Source organism: Littorina saxatilis, linkage group LG17 (genome assembly GCF_037325665.1).
Source record: "Littorina saxatilis isolate snail1 linkage group LG17, US_GU_Lsax_2.0, whole genome shotgun sequence".
NCBI classification, from domain to species: Eukaryota; Metazoa; Mollusca; class Gastropoda; order Littorinimorpha; family Littorinidae; genus Littorina; species Littorina saxatilis.
In genome coordinates, this window is record NC_090261.1 from 29313938 (window position 1) to 29318937 (window position 5000).

Here is a 5000-nt window from a genome sequence, read left to right on the forward strand (position 1 = left end):
CAATCAGTCTTATGTGCCCATACTATGATACCACCACCAGAGAACGCATTCATGTTCGGCCTCAACCCAGTTCCAGGACGCTCTAGTTACGTGTATGCTTCACGTGCCAAAAGCTCTGGATTGGCAGGCAATAAATTCCCCAAGACTCAACGAATAACAAATTGACTCTTTACTTCTCCCGTGTGCAACGAACCGAGCGTGGCAGGAGCATTATTACCGTATCATGCGTTTCTCAGACTTACGCCCATGCGAGCAAGCTAAAACATATGCCTGCGAGAAAGGTTGTGCGCGTTTCACGCGTTTACGCGTGCCTGCTTCGACAGATAGATATTAAATGTATTTCTTGGAGGTTTGAGCGGAAAACGAGGATTAGGGAAGTGAGGATATCGGGTGGAATTGCCGCACATCTGTCGCGCACACACAGATCTTTCTTGGTATAGGCTGGGTTTATACCATTCCATGCCCGCACACACCGGTCTTAGTGAGGCGGGGAAACTTCTGCCGACATGTATTGCACTGGAAAGAAAATGGTGTACTTTGAGAATGACATAACGAGAGCATCCTGAACTCAGGTCAAAATGAGTTACTTCCCTTCGGGTCTCATTTATCCCTGACAGGATGCCTTTGTTTTCCTTCTCTGGAGAGGAAATCGATTTTTTACATAGAGCTTTTCGTAATGTGTTATTGATATAAGCAGATTCGCGATCGTTGATAATGATTTTTCATGGTGTTGTGTAATTTTTAAATTTAGAAAGGAATTGTTATGTAAGACACTTTCAAGCGAGCTATCTTTCGCGGATGTATTTACTGTGCAAACAACTCTAAATATGGCAAAAGTGTCACGTGATAATCAAATTTGTCACGTGATCATAACAAAATGGCTACGGAGCGGACGACTTTTTCCGTAACCAGTTGGGAGTGATGCAACAATATCACGGTCTCCTTCCCACAGCAGTCTCAAAATTTCGACTTGTTTTGACCTTAGAATGATGTCTTTATCATAACTGTGAAGAACAGAACGGAGATCACTGTCGAAGTCAGCCATTCTACAATCACGTTCGTCTTTCTTCTATTATCAGAAACATTAGCGAAAAACATATGGGAGATAACTCTGTATTCTTGTTTTGATAGATTTTCCTTTCATACGCGTAGTAATTATTCATCCTGTCAGAGAGACCTGAGCGATAGCGTGGACCGATGATTATCAGAATGATAACGAGAGCTGCTGAGGATGCCGTGGTGGGACTTTTATTTCATAACAAAGTATACTGAACGGCAAAAGTTAGGGACCGCCCTTGGAAAAAAACAGCTGACTTCATCTGTGCCAAACTCCTTGTTCCTAAGTTTATAAAACCAAACTAGTGGTACCCGTGCTACGCACTTTGTGTGCTGCGCATGCGATGTCATTTTGTTGGTTATGTGCTTGTGAAAATGTTGTTTGCACCCCTCCCCCCCCCCCCCCGCACATTATCCCGCATATAATGAATTATATTCTCTTGGGGAGCATGGGTTTCAATACATTTTGTTATTAATGAGATGCCATTTCATGATATGTGTGAATTTATATATTTAATCATTTTAACTTTATGTAATCAATGTTTGTATCTTATTAAACGAAGATCTAATGAGTTAAGGTGTTTGTTGCCATGAGTGTTTGTAGCAAGTTTGATGATTGGAAATTGCCATAGCTCAGTCTGGGATAGTTTGTACTCGTCCCCAAACAACTGAAGGACCATAGTTTGTTTACAGAAAGCTATAGACTGAGCCGTGAGATCCAGCCATTTATCTTGCCAGAGATCCGCATGGGATGTGTTGTTGATACTTGCAAAATTTAACAAAGCAGCTATTTTGAAAAATATTTACTTAAACCAACAATACATCCATGTGGAGCACTGGTTACTTGAGGGATTACTGTGGTAATTGTGACCAAACGCCGCAAAAGGAAATCACACAATATCACAATTGTAATCATTTTAACACTTTAATAAAATTAACGAAAGAGATTATTAAAAATTGAAAAACCAAATTTATTTCACAAAAAAACACCAACAAAATAGTAGTTTTGTTATGACACGATAGTGACATCTCAAACACACACACACACACACACACACACAATCGAGTGCAGCATCCATGAACACACACACAGACAAACACACACACAATAAATGTACGTCCAATGGAACGTGTGCGCGTGTGTGTGGATGCTGTTTTCAGGTAATAGAACCCCCCACATGTATGGCCTATGCCATGGGTTAGAGAAGTAGAAAAAGCAAGATTCGTTCACCCCCCCCCCCCCCCCCCCACATGTAATGCGCCATGGGTCACAGATTTTTACGAAATGGAAATCTAAAACGTCCAAAATATATAATGATTCAAACGCATATTCAGACCTGGGAACCCCTGTTTTGCACTTTGACTATTCTCTGTTTCTCAAACAAACTTGGTGTATTATCAAAAAAATGAGCGTACTCCACACAGCGTGTATCCATGATTAAAACATGCCTCATGCGCGTCAAAATGGCGGGGGGAGACTGCAAATTCTCTATCTCTATAGTATAACCCCTGTGGCAGAATACAGCAAGGTTAGGAACACTTTACGAAAGTTTTACAGACTGATAAATGGGATTTACCTGTAGAGCCAGTTGATGCGACAGCAGATTGACAGCTGTCTCGATTCAAAGCTGGGCAGAAGCAAGCGGTCCGAATGTTGCCACGCTTTAGGTCTGACTAAAGACTGCGCGACCGCACGCGACTATACAAACAAACAAAATAAAATACAGCAGGAATGACGTTTGCATGAATCCATGATTACGTCTACATGAACAACAGTGATAAAAGTGCGCATCTCTTCCCAGCCGTGCAGCGCTTTGAAAGTTGGAAGCATTAAAATTTAAACGGGTAAAAGCCATCGTGAAGATACGAAAAAAAGGTATGACGTCTAAAATACATAATGATTCAAACGCATAGTATAACAACAGAAAATATATTCATGGTTCACACACACACACAATCGAGTGCACACATCCATGCTTATTTAAAGTCATGTACACACACACACACACACACACACACACACACACACATACATGGCATCAAGCAATACACAATTAAATGACACATATGGAAAACGTATAATGAACATGAACATGGCAAGTAATTCACACCGTTACCTACTATAAAATTGATGATATATATATACCACTCACTTGCTATTCGCCTAAAAGCTTGCAGTGTGCTGTGACACATATAAGAAACCAGAAGAAAAAAGGACTTTACTTTGGCGAAAAGAGCATATGCTGCTTATTTTTGTACATAACTGCTATAACTGTATTTTTTCCGAACACTTACATGTAAAAAACATGGAGATATATCTTACCATTTCACTAAGACAGCCAAAATAACGGTCAAATTAAGGGGAGATCATGATGACGTACATGTCTATGGTTGCACCGTGGGGAAATATTTAGTCGCTGGAACCTATAAGGTTATACGGCGACTTATCAGATGATAATGTTTCGAACTTATCTTTTAAAAATTAAGTAAACAAATCTATGGAATATTTTGGAGTTCCATTAACAGATAAACAGATCTATCTATCTTCTTATTATTTTAGGTTCGTCTGGGGTAGAGAAATAAAACACACAGCTAGGTTCGTCTGAGGTGCGGTCGCGTAGTGTTTAGTCAAACCGTTCGCTTTCGGCCAATGGGATAGCTGGGATATTCTGTCTGCTACGACATTTCACGTTAAAAAGGCCTCAAAAAGCCATTTCGCTTTCGAAGTCGTCAATCTAACCCAGCCTATCGTCTTCATCGCGATCCGTTACTACGGGAAAACCGAGGGACAGGGTCCAAACCGGCGGGGTTTGGTAGGAGATACGTCCACACGGCGAAAAAGGCCACGCGTATTGAAGTTGAAGAAGAACCAATCACAGATCTCTTTCGGCGAGGTCAAAGTTCAGGTCAAAGTTCACTGTTGTCTGCTCAAATTTGCGAGACAAACCTCTTCAAACTTTGTTCGTGGACAAAATTGGAAGTCGGGACCTAGCGGAATCGATTTCCTGGGTCACGTTGGCATAGTAACCGAAGGAGAAGGCACAAATCCGCGCGGTTTGGTCACAGGAATCGAAAAACCACCGAAAACCCTACCAGTATTATATAGTAGATGGCTGTCAGGCCGTACACACCAGTGGGTGAGCAATTCTGTGTTAGCAGGAAACTTGCTGGGGATCCACGGAGGCCTGGCTAGGGCACGAGACAGAAACTGCCAAACTGCAAAAAAGTGGACCATTTTTACGCTGGCGCGTGGGCAAACCTGGGCGGGAAAGATGAAAAATTCGTTATGCACGTGCAGGGAGGATGTGTTGAGAGTGAACTGTTGTCACCAGTTAGGCTTTATAGCCCCGCGATTTTCCGCTAGCCACCATCTTCTCACTATGCCTCCCAGACGTGACGAAAGGTGACCACCTTCAACAAAGCCCGGGCCATCGCATGGCTAAAAGACGGCGTAAGCAAGCGAGAAGTGGGCAGACGACTTGGAGTGTCCCATTCTGTCGTGGTCAGGCTGTATCAGAAGTTCCAGGCCACCAACAGCGTTCTGGAGAGGCCCAGGTCAGGACGGCATAAGAAGACAACACAGCGTGACGATCGCTTCATCAGAAGATAAGCTCTGCAGCAGCGAGGCACCACTGCAAACATCATCAGGGGCCAGCTGAGGGTGGCAACAAACACCAACGTCAGCACGAAAACCATCCGCAAACGCCTGCACGAAGTTGGCCTGCGATCACGTCGTCCAGCTGTACGGCCACGACTGACAGCAGCTCATCGCCAGGCTCGTTTGGCGTTCTGTCACAACCATACCAGGTGGACACGCCAGCAATGGGCCGATGTGCTGTTCAGCGATGAGTCCCCGCTTTGATCTGCACCATCATGACGGTCGGGCTCGTGTGTGGAGGCGTCAGGGTGAGCGGTACAACAACGGTCTGGTGCAGGAGAGGGTG